General features: G+C 48.5%; 1 long non-coding RNA gene across 1 annotated transcript in view; it reads left to right on the top strand.

Annotated features, from left to right (window-relative positions):
- The first annotated feature begins 8,194 nt into the window (after positions 1-8,194).
- The window catches only part of LOC122202078, a 53,027-nt gene continuing 44,680 nt past the window's right edge, over positions 8,195-16,541 (top strand). Inside the window, exon 1 of the long non-coding RNA XR_006194449.1 lies at positions 8,195-8,385. This is a non-coding gene — a long non-coding RNA (uncharacterized LOC122202078). The remainder of the gene's footprint in view (positions 8,386-16,541) is intronic.

Below are 16,541 nucleotides of genomic sequence, written 5' to 3'. Positions count from 1 at the left end.
CCTTCATTCTGTCGTTGGTAAGGTCCCGCCATAATGCATCACGTGATCCAAGGGCTGAGTGAGACACAAGGGCACCAGAGAGTGGATGGCACAGAGCAGACCAGCCTTTCTTCCCAGCCATCCTCCTCCCTCGGGTCCCTCCAGCTTAAAACTTCTGCAAATCCTGGAAAAGCCCATTGTTGGCCTATAACATCTTTGGGATCCTGTCCTCTTAAGGCTGACTTCATTTGCCCAGGTAGGGGATTTATTTGCACAGGTAGGGGATTTGCACAGGTAGGGGATTTATTTGCACAGGTAGGGGATTTGCACAGGTAGGGGATTTATTTGCACAGGTAGGGGATTTGCACAGGTAAGGGATCCCATCAAAAGGTGCAGGTGCCATGCTATCACCTGGACTGGCTACACTTGGGCAAATCACCTTTCCTTCTGTAGCCACAAATAAACCACACCCGTCATTTCTCCTGGAGCCGCTGAGCGGCAAATGGCATCCCCACACACCTGGTGTCCTTCTTCAGGGGCATCCAGCACTCTCAGGGATTTGCTGTCATGTCGTGTGGAAGGGGTGCTCACATCGGTGGCTCGTGACCACGACAGCACATCAGGACCACCTGAGCGGCTTGCCAAGGGGAGGGCAGCCAGCACCCCCCCCCACCCCCCCACCCCAGGGCTCCCGCACCAGAGGTGTCCAGAGCGGGTCTGCTTTTCCGAAAGCTGAGGTTTCATGGAACAAGGAAACTGAAATCTAGGGGGCAAACGGCATCAAAGGAAGATTTCGAAAACAATGGGGAATTTGTTAGGGAAAAGGAGGGACTTGTCTAGAACTTTTTTTTCCCAAGGCTGATTATCTTTGCCAAAAGTCCAGATGAGCAATGCACTCTTGTGTTGATTCAACATCAACTTATTGGCCACCTAGTTGAGCATACACATCACACCGTGGGCTGGGGGGTTCAAATTCCTGAGGCTGAACAACACTTTAAAGATGGAATCTCCTAGACCTGTGACTCTATGGGATGAAGAAAATGAGGCCCAAGAAGGGACATGACTTGGACGATGTCACACAGCCAGTGGCTCTGGAGAACCAGCATCCAGGGGCCTGACTACCCCCTCCCCTGCCCCTCCACGCCCTGCCTTCCCCTGGCTGCCCCCATGTGGACTACAGACACGCTTTGTTTGGTCCAGCCATGTTTTTCTGCCAATTTCAAGAAGTACAGAGAGCCATCTTCTCTTACTAAGATCTGACCACGCGGGAACACTGGGCCAGTGTTTCTCACAGGCAGGAATCTGCTGCCATGCTTCCTTTCAAAGCGAGCTGAGGGCCTCACTTGGCCACAGGCCTACCCTCCATGTGCCGTTTATTCCCGTCACCCGCCTGGCCCCTGAAGCCTGGGTTTGCAATCCCTGCATCAGGGAGAAGAGGCCGGCACCCTCCCCGCACCCCACACCCCACACCCACGAGAGGGGAGGGCCAGCAGTCAGCTCCCCCCGTGAAAGCTCATGGCCAAACCTCAGTGAGATGTTCGACCCTAAGAACGGTCGTGTGAACGCAAAAATTAAGAAGTATAATTGACATGTTTACATTTACATTTTAGCAAGAGTTATCGTCCAAGGGATTTCCACTGGGCCTGAAGCCGTGGGTCCCAGAATATGGGGATCCTTTCCTAGAGAACTCTGATATCCCCAGTGGGCCACAAAGGTTACAAAGGGTTTTTTCTCAACCTTTTCCCTGGCCCCACGCGGGTTGCCACAGAGAGATTCTGCGTTTCCTGCTGCCCTTGCCAGCTGGGACGAGTTACCTCCTCCACCAGATCCTGACCCGGCTTCTCACAAGCCCACCCCGGCCCCCCCGCCCGCCCCGCCCCGCCCCGCCCCACCACCGTAGCTGGTGTGGGTCCTGGAGAATTCGGGCTGCGTTTGTTGCCAAGTTCAGAGGAAAGGGGGTTCGCTCTGCAAATTAACCGTGTTAGCAGAGCAGAAAGTAAATGTTTCACCTACAGAGAAGATGCCATTTGAAAACACTTAGCTGCCCTTTTCTGCAGACAACCCACGTGCTTCTTGTGAAGACGTACGTTAAAACAGGCCCAGCCTGACCTGGGGGCCGGCTCGAGCACCTGACGGTGAGCCTGAGCGAGAGCGAGGTTTGAATGTGGATCTGAGCAGGTGCTTCACCAGCCAGACCAGCTTTCCCGCGTTCATTTCACTTTTCAGTGCCGAGCTCCCAGTGTCTCGTAGGACATCTGCAAACAAGAACAATGGATTCAGTCTCTTCGGGTCATTTTCTTAAAGGACACTGGAGCAGGGCTAGGGTGACAGAGATTTTGTGACCAGCCACCGACCGGGAAAACACTGCTGCTCTTCCCAGAAAAGCGTAGTTCTGGAGTCAGTCTGAGCCACCACTTGAGGTAAGAGCCAGAGAGACCTCTGGAGACACCTCGATGCTTCTCCCTTGATCCTTCCAAAGGGGGTGGGGAAGGGGCTGGAACACGAGAACAAACGGGGACCGTGGGCACCGAGCACGGGTGTCCCGTCCTCCAGGCTGCCGGTCAGAGCCCCCCGTTCGTCCTCCGGGCTCAGCCCAAACCTCCCTCCCAGTCTTCCGCCGTCTCCCCAGTTCAAGCGTCACCACCTCCAGCCCCTTCCGCAGCTCCCTGGGTCCCAGCCGCCGCAGGGGGCCCTGAAGGCAGGTCCACTTTTCTTACTCACGAGTCTCCCCTGCCCTCTCCCCACCGTGAGCACCAGGACAGTGCTGAGCCCAAGACAGATGCTCAGTAAGATTTGCGGAGGTGGAGACAATGAGAGTTTAGAACCACAGGGAAAGACACACGGGAAATCGACAAGCACATTATGCTGAAGAAAGCGTGATACAAACTTGCAGGGTCAGGGCGGGGCTGCCTAGGAAAACACCTTGTTTGGAAGTTGGAATGTTCTCTTAACTGATTCGCTTCAGGGTGAGCCACTCAGTACCTGCTCTGGGCAAGGTACCACGAGCGCGTTGGTTCTCTGGAGTTGGACAAAACCACCCAGCGTCAGGGCTGAAAACCAGGGTCCGGGTGTGGGGAGAGACTAGCGAGATCCCCGGAGCACGAGATCTAAGGAGGTATTCACTCTCGAGGTCGAGCAAGGACCTGAGAGCAAAACACCTCCTAGGTGCCTTCTTGCCCCCCTAGACCCCACCCTGCTTAAAACAACCAGTTTAACATCCCTTGTGGGGGGCACCTGGGTGGCTCAGTCGGTTGAGCATCCGACTCTTGATTGCGGCTCAGGTCGTGATCCTGGGGTTGTGGGATGGAACCCCTGCGTGGGGCTCCGCACTCCGCATGGAACCTGCTTGGGATTCTCTCTCTTTCCCTCTGCCCCTCTTTCCTGCTCATTTTCTCTCTCTTGAAAAAAATAATCCCTCCTGGTACTGCAGGTTTGAAGGGCTCAGCTGGGCAGTCCTGCTGGTCTCACCCGAGACCTTGTGATCTCGTGAAGTGGCAGCCGATTGGCAGCTGGGCTGGTGTCCCCTGGAGGTTTTGCCGAAATGGCCCCACAGCTGAGTATCGTGCATGTAGCATTGCCACGTGGCCTTTCCAAGAGGACGGTCGGTCTCACAAGGCTGTTAGGTGGCCCAACAGTAAGCGTTCTAAGAGGGAGGACGGCAACGTTGCCGGTCCCCTTGGACGCCGAGCCCGGAACTGGCACAGCTTCCCTTCTGCAGCCATCCTCTTGGTCAATGTCAGTTCAGTCTCAGGAGCGTCCCGGATCCGGGTGCAAAGCATGGACCACGTCTCCAGAGAGAATGTGATAAAGACTTTGTGGCCATTCTAACCCATCCCGGTGAATTGACGAGAATCCACTGTTTCCTAATTCCAAGAGGGATTATGGAAACAGGAAGGTTGGATGACCCGGGTCGGAAACCAGGCTATGTCACTTTCGCTGAGTTTCACTGCTGTCATGTATAAAATGGAGATACAAATATTTGCCCGACAAATACGTATTAGATGCCTTCGTTGCACCAAGCACGCTGGCAGGGACTGGAAGTACGATGGCGAACAGGGCAGTTGACCTGGCTCCTAGTGCAATTTTATTCTGAGAGAAATAAATTGTTTAAAAAGGAAACCTAGAAATAGAAATTGCAGCAAGTTCTGTGAAAGAAAGGGAAAGGGTGCTGAAAGAAAGGACAGATTGGGGAGAAGGGTTGGTGGACTCCTCCAGAATGATCACAAAAGATCTACCTCGGGGGGGTAACGGTAGACTGAGATCTGAATGCTGAGAAGGACTAAGGATTGATGGAAGCTGAGGGGCAGGGGAGGAGCTGGGACAGGGGAGGAGCTGAGAGGTAGTAATATTTTGAACTGAAGGGGCATGAGAAGGCTTGTACTTATTCCCTGGCTTTCCACTAACCCTGAAATGTAAGTAAAATAAAACATTAAACAGTTTGCAAATACATTATGAGCACAGAATGCCAAGCAGTAGTTGCTCTAGGACTGCAAAGTATTTGATATTGACTATTCTTACTGAAGGCTTGAGTGATGGGACAGAAATAATCCCCCTGATGATGTCGCTGTTGTTGTTGTTTTTAATGGAGATGACTCTTAAGTGTTTGTTTGTTTGTTTTGAGAGACAGTAGGGGAAGGGCAGAGAGAGAGGGGAAAGAGAGAATCCCAAGCAGGCTCCTCGCTGTGAGTCAAGAGCCCCATGAGGGGCTCGATCTCACCAACAGTGAGCTCATGACCTGAGCCCAAACCAAGAGTCCACGCTTAACCGACTGAGCCCCTCCAGCTGCTGTTTTTTGTTCGTTTGTATGCTTTATTTATTTTTGAGAGAGTGCCAGAGAGGGAGGGGCAGAGAGGGAGGGGGGACAGAGGCTCTGAAGCGGGCTCTTCGCTGAAAGCAGGGAGCCTGATGCAGGGCTTGAACCAACGTGAGATCTTGATGACCTGAGCCAAAGGCAACTGCTTAACCGACTGAGCCACCCTCACGCCCCTTAAAAGTGATAAAGCTGAAGCTTTGCTCTACCCCAAAGCCCTGATCTCTTGGGGGTGTTCGTGGCCCCATGCGCCAACACCACAGGGACAAGGGTGGTGGGGTTGGACTTCAGAGCCATCGCCCCTTTACCTTCAGGTCACCCCGTTCTTGTGGGGCCCTCACCTGTGGCTTTCAGGGTACCACTCTCTCGGTTTCCCTCCCAGGCTGACTGCTATTTCTGGCTTTTTTGCTGGTTCTTCTTCTCCCAACTTAATTTTGGAGGGTGCACGGCTCAGTCTTTGGTTTTCTCCGCTGTATCCATATTGTCAATTATCTCACCTAGTTTCGTGGCTTTAAGTCAAATCTGTATGCTGACAATCCCCCAAATATATGTATTTGTCGCTGAGCTGTAGTTCCTAAGCTGGGCACTTGCATATCAATGGCCTACTCAGCAAACATCTCAAATTCAACACGTCCAAAACTGAACTTCTGATTTCCGCCACCCCTCCCCCCACCACCACCAAAATCTGCACCATCCCCGGTCTTCCCCAATTCAGTTGGTACTAACTCTATCTTTACAAGTTTCCAGTGAAAACTCCTTAGAGAAAAACCAAAATTCTCTCAAGTTCCACAGTCTAACTTCAAAATATATCCAATCCTGGTTACTGTGCGAAGTTCTAATCAAACAGACTCTTGTGCAGATAATCAAATATAAAAATATAAGTACCCAAAGGCACTGGAGAACAACCCAGAGCAGACGGGTTTTTGAGGCGAGTGGACACCTGGGAGAAAGTAATGACCCTGGATGAGTTTCCCACTTTTGATGGGTGTTACCCGAGGGAAGCCTCAAATGTACACCAGGGGGGGCGTCTAAAAGTCCAACAGCAAAACTTTAGTCTTGTTTGAGGAACTAGAAGAGAGGGTCCAGGTCCACTGCATCTGATAGAAAATGAGAAGGGAAAGGTTGAAAGGGAGAGAACCGTAAAACTGAAACCTGAAATTCGGGATGTAAACTCAACCCAGATCTCTGAGTGACACCAAACCACGTGTGGGAAGGGCAGATTCCAGAGGCCCAGCTTGGGCTAAAGGAACTGAACTGAGATTTGATCGGCCGCCGACCGCAGGAATTCACCTGGACTGCACAACTTACGCCTGGGATTCACCCAGTTAAGTGACTGCTTAAAAAAATGGGCACTCTTCAAAGGAATATAATGGAACCCAGTGACTCCACAACATAACCTTCACTGTACAATCCAAAATTACTCAACAGACAAAGAAATGGGAAAAATGTGACCCATTTTTTTTTTCAAGAGAAAAGATGACCTAGAAAAGACCATTTTTCTGTATTTTTTAAATGCTCATAATAACCTATGGGAAACTATGAAAAATCTACATTTCCAGAATCTGATCACACCTTAACCACCTCCTCGTCATTGCCCTGCTTAAATGACAGGTGGGAGCAGTGCACTGGCCTTCAAATTGATCTCCTGTTTCCACCACTGCCCCCCTCTAGTCTACTCCCAACACAGCACCCAGAGAAATCCTCTCAAAATAGAAGTCGGATCGTACAGCCTGTGCTCAGAACCCTCTGGCGGCTTCCATCTTATTCAGAGTAAGAGCCAAAGCCCTTGCGATGGCAGATACAGCTATGTCCATCTGTTGAGGTTGCTCTAATGGAATATTGGAGACTTAATGGCTTGTAAACTACAGACATCGGTTTCTCACGGTTCTGGAGAGTGGAGGTCCAAATCAAGAAGCCAGCAGTTTCCATGAAGGCCTGCTACCTAGTTCGTGGCTGCCCATCTTCCCACTGTGTCCTCACAGGGCACGAGGGGTGAGGGAGCTCTGTGGGGCCTCTTGTACAAGGCCACCAATCCCGTTCGTGAGGGCTCCCCCCTTACAACTTAGCCGCCTCCTAAAGGCTCACCTCCTAACAACATCACCTCGGGCTTAGAATTCAACATAATGGATGGTGGGTGGGGACGCACATATTCAGTCCTTAGCAACAACCTTATGTGATCTGACCCCCATACCTCTTTGGCCTCTTTATCTCTTCCCTTCACTCACTGGGTGCCAGTCACACCAGCCTCCCAGCGGTTCAGAGGCTCCAGGCAAATGCTCCCTCCTTAGAGGCTAGTATGCCTTCTGCCGGGTCACTCTTCTCCAGATGCCTACTCGGTTAACTCTCTCCCCCTCCAGGTCTTTGCTCAGATTTCGCCTCCCCACTCGGACCACCCTGACCCCGCCCCCCCAGCCTGTTCTAATCTTTTTCCCATATGACTTACCGCCTTCTGACATATTCTATCGTTTTTCTTTTTTTTTTTTTTTTAATTTTTTTTTCAACGTTTTTTATTTATTTTTGGGACAGAGAGAGACAGAGCATGAACGGGGGAGGGGCAGAGAGAGAGGGAGACACAGAATCTGAAACAGGCTCCAGGCTCTGAGCGGTCAGCACAGAGCCCGACACGCGGCTCGAACTCACGGACCGCGAGATCGTGACCTGGCTGAAGTCGGACGCTTAACCGACTGCGCCACCCAGGCGCCCCTCTATCGTTTTTCTTTAGTCATATTATTTGTGGCAGGTTTTCCCAGCTTTGAAGACAGGAAGCTTTGTCTCTTTTGTTCACTAGTATGTCCCAAGAGCCCAGTACAGTGCCTGGTTCGTAGCAAGCACTCAGTAATGAGTGAAATGAATAAATACATTAACTATTGCTAGGGAAAACCATGTCATTGTGAGGACAAAAATCACAGGCTAAATATATACACCTGTCTTTCCTTCCTTGCAAATTCCCACTGAAATGGAAAAAAAAAAAAAAAAAAAAAGGAGATATTTTAAAAGATTTTAAAACTCGTCTTGAGGGGCCCCTGGGTGGCTCAGTCGGTTAAGTGTCGGTCTTCAGCTCAGGTCACGGTCTCACCGCTCATGGGTTCAAGCCCCTCATCGGGCTCTCTGCTGTCAGATCCTCTGTCCCCTTCTTTCTCTGTCCCTCCCCCACTCATCCTCTCTTCTCTCTCTCTCTCTCTGTCTCAAAAATGAACACTTTATAAAAATCAAAATCAAAATCAGCCTTGAAAAAACAAGAAAGGGAGTCTGCAGCCAGAGTCTGTGGAAACTCTGGAAGGTAAGCCACAGGTGGACTGGATCGATTGTTACACAAAGCAGGTTGTCACCAAGCATGTCCCAGCACCTTTTATGATGAGGTACTGTTCCCAGTGCTGAGGGGGACCAGTCAGTGAATGTCCAGCCCTCAAGGAGTGTGGGGAAGGTGGGCAGATAATAGGAACGAACCTACTATTTTATACAGATAAGTGCCGCGGATAGAGAAACACCGGTAATTTGGTAGAGAACTTAGAAGTCTGGACCTAGAACAAAAGGAGTAGGACACGAGATTTATAAGCTCTCCGAGGACTGGGTCCTTTCTGAAACCCTGTAAGAAGGTTGGATTTTACTCTAGCTACAAGGGGGTTGTGGTGGAAGGGTAAAAGCAAGAGAAGTGACATGACCAGATAGAGATTTTTTTAAGACCTCTCTGGTTTCTGAGTACTGGGGAGGTTGTGGGGACACAGGGCAAGAGGGGAGGCGGGGAGGTGAGTCAGAGACAGTTGCAGAAGTCCGGGCAAAAGGAGACCATGACTGGGACGAGGCTATGGCAGTGAAGACGTGAGAAGTTCTTTGAGTTTTTTTTTTTAAATTTTTTTAATGTTTATTTATTTTTGAGAGAGAGAGAGAGAGAGAGGGAGGGAGGGGGAGAATCCTTAGCAGGCTCCAGGCTCTGAGCTGTCAGCATAGAGCCCGACACGGGGCTGGAACTCATGAGCTGTGAGATCACAACCTGAGCCGAAGTCGGATGCTTAACCGACTGAACCACCCAGGCGCCCCAGGAGTTCTTTGAATTTTGATTTTGGGTGGCAATACCACAACAGGAATTGTCAATATATTGGATGCCACGGGTGAGGTAAAGGGAGGAATCAGCGGTGAATAATACTGCCTCGGGCCTGACTGCCACTGGATGGTGACTCAGTTTACTGAAAGGCTCAAACCGCGCAAGGCAACAGGTCGGCCCGAGCGGGAAGGTGCTCCCCCAGCAGGTGTCTCTGGATCCCCATCCGCGGGGCTTCTGTAAGAATCACGGTGTAGCCTGTGGGTAGCGGGCTGTCTCCGAATCTGCCATCAGCAAGGAAGGAAAATCACAGGCCGGCGTCCTTCATGAGCATAGATGCGAAAGACCTAACCAAATATGAGCAAATCAACTTCGGCGGTAAGTGTCGGCTTCCAGCGCCACGCGTCAGGGGCTTGGAAGTGGCCACTCCGTCCCAACAAGTAAACAGCCAGATAGAGTGAAAACACGAACGGTTCTTCTCGAGTCCGCGAGCGAGGGGGAGACCGCGTGCACACGTCTCCCAGTGCCGGAGAAACAGGCGAATATAGCGAGTCGCAGCTTCCCAGAGCAGAGACTTGCGAGCAGAAACCGCAGAGGGAACCGGGGCCGTGGTAGGAGATCATCCTGAGCTCTAATTGCCAAAGTTGCTCGAGGCTCAGCGCAGGCAAGTCTGAAGTTGAAAACTCCAGGGGGACCCGGTGGCGAGGGAGCCTCCCCCAGATATTGTGAAAGGTACTTCCAGGAGCTCGGCCACATTCCCACTGTAAATATCAGACGGAAAAATACCCCCTCGGGTTCCGGCAGGGGGCGTGGGAAAAGAGCCAGCCTGACACGGGTCTGAGCACCCTGTTGTTCCCTGGCCTCAAGGGAATCTCGTTAACCAGAGCCTCACTGGCTGTGGGGAGGAGAGATCCCCAACTCCACTCCAGCCACCCTGTCCCAGCTGAGGGAGAGAACGACACGGAGAAACACTTGTGACATTCCCGGCCCACAGGGCTAGGCTCACTAGACAACTGAGACCCAATCGCGGGACCGTAGAATGCTTCCCGACACGTCACCACCACATCCCTAAAGGCCTATTTACCCAGTACGTTCCTTCTGCCTGGTGCATCATGTCTGAGTATCACTCTAAATTATAAGGCACACTGAAAGGCAAAAGCCACAATGTGAAGAGAGAGCAAGCATCGAACCAAGCATGGCAGGGACGTTGGAATTCTCAGACCAGGAATTTAAAACCACTGTGATTACTATGCCAAGGGCTCCGACGGATGAAGGAGACGGCACGCAAGAACAGGTGGGCGATCTAAGCGGAGAGGTGGAAATCCTAAAAAGAACCGAAAAGAAATGGTAGAGGGGCGCCTGGGGGGCTCAGTTGGTTGAGCATCCGACTCTTGATTTTGGCCCCAGGTGGTGATCCCGGGGTCATGAGATCCAGCCCCGCGTCGGGCTCTGCGCTGTGCGTGTGCTCTCTCTCTCCCTCTGCCCCTCTCTTCCGCTCATGCTCTCTAAAAATTTTAAAAAAGAGAAGAAATGCCTCTGAATCCCCCGCGGAACCACACAAAAAAGAGAGTAGAGCAGACTATTTCGTGTTGAGACGAAAACACCACCAGCCTAGAATTCTGTGTCCTGTGGAATTATCCTTCAAAAGCGAAGGAGAAATCAAGACTTTTCAGATGAACAGAAGTCGAGGGAATGTTTGCCAGTAGTTCTTCCCTGCAGGAAATGTTACAAGGACGTTTTTTAGAAGGAAAAAAATAGAGCAGAGATGTGGATCTACATAAAGGAAGAAATAAGTGAAGGTAAAATAAAAACACTTATTTTTCTTAACTGACCAAACAGAGAACAGTTTGCTCAAAATAATCAGAGCCACGATGTATTCAGGCATGTCTGGTTTTGTGTATATCGTATATACGTATACCATATTAGTATATACCCAAAGACGAGTGTATGTGTACATTTAAGTAAAATGAATGACAGCAATGATGAAAGGGACTGAAAGGAGGAGGATCATTTCATGACTATAAGGCACTTGCACAATCCATAGAGTTCTTTGCAAGGGGATTTGGACTCATTGCAAGTATATTTTGCAAACTCTGGGGCAACCGCTGAAAAATGGAAGAAGAGGGGGTATACCTGACATGCTAAGAAAGCAGAGAAAATAGAATCCTATAAAATGCTCCATTCAAACAACAAAAGGCAGAAAAAGGAGTGGAAGACAAAAATAACAAAGAACAAGGGTAGCAAATGGAAACTGGAAGCCACTAATATCTAATGGTAGATAATAATCTAACTATGTCAAATTCAACGATAGATAAAAAAGGATGATGCATCATTATTAAGTTGGGTTTATGCTAAGATTTGGAAAGTTGTTTAACATTCTAAATTCAATCAAAATAATGTACCGCGTTATCAAATTATGCAATCATCTCAATAGATGCAGAAAAAGCACTTAATAAAATTCAATACCCATTCATAACAAACATATGGATAGTAAGGAACCTCGTTAAACTGAAAAAGAGTACCAGACAAAGAAACCGAACGAGCATCATAATTTAGTGGTGAGATACTGAAACTTTTCCCCCCTCGAGATTAAGAATAAGATACGATTGCTCACCACCACTTTTGTCAATATTGTGTAATAGAGGTCTTTGCTAGTGCAATAAAGCAAGGGAAAAAAATTTAAGGATAAAAAGAAGCAAAAAACCGCCATTATTCACAGGCAACGTGTTTGAATGTTAGCAGTTGAAAAGATTTACAGCTAAGTGAATTCAAGGTCACTAGATATGAGGTCAATATACAGAAATCTATTGTACCAGCCACAAACACGTAGAAAACTAAATTCAAAAATGATATCACTTTACAGTGGCGTCAGAAAACAAAATGTCCAGGAATCAATCTAACAAAAGATGTTGCAAAATCTATATGCACCGCAAAATGCAAAACAGTATCCATGGTAATTTTCAAAGACCTGAGGGAGGGGAGGGAGGGAAGGAAGGAAGGACACATTCATGAATTTGAATAGTCAGTATTATAAAGATATTCCCAAACTGAATTACAGATTCAGTGCAGTCCCAATAAAAATTCAGAAGTTGTTTGTTTTTTTTTTTTTCCCTTTAATGTGTGTGTCTAAACTGACAAGCTGGTTTTCCAGTTTATGGGCCAATGAGAAAGGCCAAGAACAACCCAGATCATCTTAAAATGCACAGAACTTGAGGACTTACATGACCAGGTGTCACGATTTGCTACAAAGCCACAGTGATGAAGGCAGTGTGGTATTGGTGCACGTACAGGAAACAGAAGTGGAGTGGAACACAGGATCCAGAAAGATCCGCGCATATACAGTCACTATATTCATAACAAAGGCGACACGTCTGCGTGATAGGAAAAGATGGCACTTTCTAGAAATGAAACCGAGTCAGCTGGATATCCCCGCGGGAAAAACAAATCCTAGCCAGAACCTCACGCCATTAAAAGTCAATTCCAGATTGATTGAAGGTCAACTTGTGATGGGGAAAACAAAAAACCTTTTAGGAAAAAAAAAACACACAGGATTATCTTCATGGCTGCAAAGTGGGCACAGATCTCCTAAGCATAACTGTGAGGGGAAAAAAATTAGAATTTAAAAAACATTTAAGGTAAACATTTTTAACTCAAAAAATTAAGTTAGGGGTGCCTGGGTGGCTCAGTCGGTTAAGCATCCGACTCTTGACTGGGCTCAAGTCATGATCTCGCGGTTCGTGAGTTTGAGCCCTGCATCGGGCTCTGCACTGACAGTGTGGAGCCTACTTGAGATTCTCTGTGCCTCCCTCTCTCTCTGCTCTTCCCCTGCTCACGCTCCCTCTCTCTCTCTCTCTCTCTCTCTCTCTCACATACACACAAAATATTTTTAAAAAGTCATCAAACAGACAAAAAACACCATAGAGAGTATAAAAAAGGAAAGCCATGCGGAGTGACAAGGCAGTCATTCCAAAATACATAAAGAATTCCTATGAATCAGTGAGAAAAAGACACACAACCCAGTGGAAAACTAAGATACTTGAGCAGATGCCTCACAAAAGAGGCTGCCAAATGGCCCAAAGCACATGGAAATCTCCCAAACTCATTAGTCATTAGAGAAATACAGATTAAAACCGCAGTGAAAACTAACACGCATCCAGCAGCACGACTAAAATTAAAAAGACTGATCCTACCAAGCGCTGGTGAGGACCTTGAACTGACCTCTCCAACACGGCTGGTGGCAATTCGTCAGTATCAGCTACGGGTGAACATATTCTGTGCCTCAGAAATCTCTTCCCGATTAATAGACATTGACACGATAACATGTGCAAGAACGTTTATAGTAGTGCTATTTTCGATAGCCCCAAACTGGAAACAACTTTAATAGAAGTGTTAAATACACTGTGGCATATTCGTGTAATGGAATAGTATGTAGAAATACGAGGCATAGTACTTAGAAATGCGAGCAAACTGATGGCTACATACGATGTGTATTTCACAAGCATAATACTGAGTGAAAGAAATTAGACCTAGAGAGATACATCCCGCATGATGCCATTCCGATAAAGTTCACAATTAGAAGTCAAAATAGTGGTTACCTTTTGGTTGGTAGCATATGGGAGTACAGAGAAGGTTTTTGGCGTGTTGGTCATTTTATTTATCTTTTGGTTGGTTATACGAACGTGTTCCCTTGGTGAAAATTTATTGAACTTCCCACTTATGACTTGCGTTCTTTTTTGTACTTGTACAAAACGCTTAAAAATGAATATTAAACCCATAACAAAACTGCCGATCCATCTGATACAAAGAATAACCAGAGAAATAAAGTTCTTAGAAATTAAAAATAATTAAAAATAGGGAGCCGGGTGGCTCAGTTGGTTAAGCGTCCCGTCTTGGTCTCCGCTCCGGTCGTGATCTCACAGTTCGTGAGTTCGGGCCCCGTGTCCGGCTCCGTACTGACAGCACAGAGCCTGCTTGGGATTCTCTCTCTCAGCCCCTCCCCTGTTCTCTCTCTCTCTCTCTCTCTCTCTCTCTCTCTCTTTAAAACTATAGTAATTAAAAAATAATGATTGTTGAAGAAAACTTTCAGTGGACCGCCTGAGCAATAGAATGAGCATGGCTAAAATCCATGCTGGTATTCTCGGACGGGAATCAGCAAACTTTCTCTGTAAAGGGCAGATAGTTAATATTTTAGGCCTTGTGAGCCATACGGTCTCTGCCACAGCCGTGTAACTGCCATTACAGCCCAAAGCAACCGGAGACCACATGTAAGTGAATAGGCGGGACTGTACTTCAATGAAACTTGATGTACGAACACTGAAATTTAAGTGTCCTATAATTGTCAACTGCCTTGCAGTATTAGTTTTCTTTTTCTCCACCAGTTAAAAATATACATTAGCCCGCAAGCCGTAGAAAACCACGTAGTAGACCAGATTTGCCCCATGGTCCAGATCAGCCAAGGAAACCTCGTATACTTTAGAGCAGACCCACACGGAAAAATTAGCAAAGGTGAAGAAAGAAGCATGGCAGAGCCAGAAGGCAAAATATTACTTTTATTCGACTTCCAGAAGCAGAGGGGGGGAAAAGCATACATAAGGGTGGAAGCGAAGGTGTGATATTCAGACTACCAGGGACCATCAAGTGCCCCGAGGGACGAATGGAAGAAGGCCCACACCTAGACACTTGGGGTGCCATTTCAGAGCTCCAAAGGTGAACAGGAAATTCAAAACGGTTCCGGAGAGAACAAAACATTTTACCAGATAGGCATGAGAGTCAGACTTACCTCAGACATCTCTTCAGACACAGTGAGTGCTGGAAGGTGGCGGAACCATACCTCAAAGTCCCCGGGCACAGTGCTTTTGATCCGGAAGTCTACACCCGGCCAGACCGGCAGTGAAATGTAGTGGCAAATAGAGATATCTCTGGGTACACAAGGAGTCAACACTGTCTCCTGTGTAAAATGAAGATCTCCAGAGCGTTTCCTGGGAATCAGGATGGGCATGTTTCTTGGGTGCTCTGTTGTCACCAAACCCCGGGGGGCTGCAGACGCGGTGAGTCGCTTGTCCTACAGCCGCTTCTCCTCACCCACGTGGCTAACAAACCCCGATTTTCTCCAACACCAGATGGCAATGTGCTTTAGGCAGGCAGCTCAGAAAGTTCAATGTCAATCTACACCTTTCACGGGAAATACATTCCCTTTGCCACCGACCAGTCAAGGGTGGGTCTATGATGAAATCCTGGACTGTGAGATGTTAGGGGCAACTTCTAGAAGGCTCTGGTGCAAGTTCTTCCTTGCTGATAAAGGGAAACACACAGGAGAAGACGGCTCCCCTCTGCCACTCCCTTAACTGTGTCTGCCCAGAGGGCTGGGCACTGGGGCACCGATCGGTAACGACAGAGAACAAGCCTAAGAACGATAAGTAACATGAGGGTTGTGACGGAGTGGAAAAATAGAAAGCACCTGGGCCTCTGATAATATCTGAGCCGCTTAATTAACCCGGCCTGAACCAGCCTACCTCCAGAATTCTTGACACGTGAGGTAATAAATACTCTTTTGCTTAAGTCATTCCTGGTTGGAGTCGTTTCTCACCAATTGGCATCCAATTGACATAAGTGCATAAAAAGACTGGACAGCGTTTACCTGTCTCCCTGTTTGTAAAACCATGGCTCTGGGGCCTAGGCTAGGCCGCCCAGGGAAGGACCGCGGAAATGACCCTGGGGCTGCTGGGAAGGGCAGGCTGCAAGCTTGGGGCCTCTTTGGTCCAGACAGACTAAATCTGGGAGTAAATACGATCAAAATCCATTAAGAATAGATATCGTTGATACGATCGGTGTGGACTTGGATGCCACATCCAGATATGTCGGAGCACCATAAGCATCAGTGGGAGCAGAAGCCCTTCGTAAGTAGCCTGAGCTGTGGGGACACAATCTAGCTGAATCGCTAAGACCTCTCGGGACTTAGGACCTTTGCCATCCAGCCAGGACTTAAGAAAGCCACAAGCCTCCTGGCACACTGTTCTATAAACACCTGGTTGACGCTCATCAACCATACAGGAGCTATGCATTATTCAATTCCGCAGAACTGGAGGAAGGTGGACAAGTGCCAGCCTGTGGTCATCAGACCACTAATTACCCTGCGCCATTCAGGATCCATCCCGGGTGTGTGTCAACACGGGATCAGCCTCAAAGTCATTTCCTCGAGGGCCTTCTAGTGGATACTGACGCCATCATGAAGCATTTTCTTAGGTGAGCTTCGATTTTCCAGTCATGCCCCTTGAGGACTCGCCAGGAGGTCTGTCTCCCCTTTGCTTGGGCTGTGTGCGCGAAGTGTGTGGGCCCAGAGACCCTGACGTTACTGGAAGAGCTGGGTCCTTTGGAATTCCTATAATTATTTGGTGGGAGTGGAGATCAGATCTGAAGTCTGGTTGGTCGTGAAGCCCGCAGGCTCAACAGGTAGGACACTTCTCTGCGTCCTCCTCAAAGCGCATTTTGTTGCTCTCGTTCCTGTCGTTGATGTTTTACGTGGCTTTGTATATCACCCCAAAAAGTCAGGCACAGCTGAGAAGTAGAAGCACCCCCCGTGTCAGGAACAAGATATCTTCTAATATTTCACTTGTGAGTTGGTGATTCGTTGTGTATACGGGGTCGGCCAGTGGAGGACTGCCCTTTCGGTTTTGATTGTTTGTTGCTTACTTTTTCTGCTGCTCTCAACTTGAC

The sequence above is a fragment of the Panthera leo genome, chromosome D2 (genome assembly GCF_018350215.1).
Source record: "Panthera leo isolate Ple1 chromosome D2, P.leo_Ple1_pat1.1, whole genome shotgun sequence".
Classification (NCBI taxonomy): domain Eukaryota; kingdom Metazoa; phylum Chordata; class Mammalia; order Carnivora; family Felidae; genus Panthera; species Panthera leo.
The sequence above is the reverse complement of the archived record's forward strand: the minus strand, read 5'-3'. Positions and strand labels throughout refer to the sequence as shown.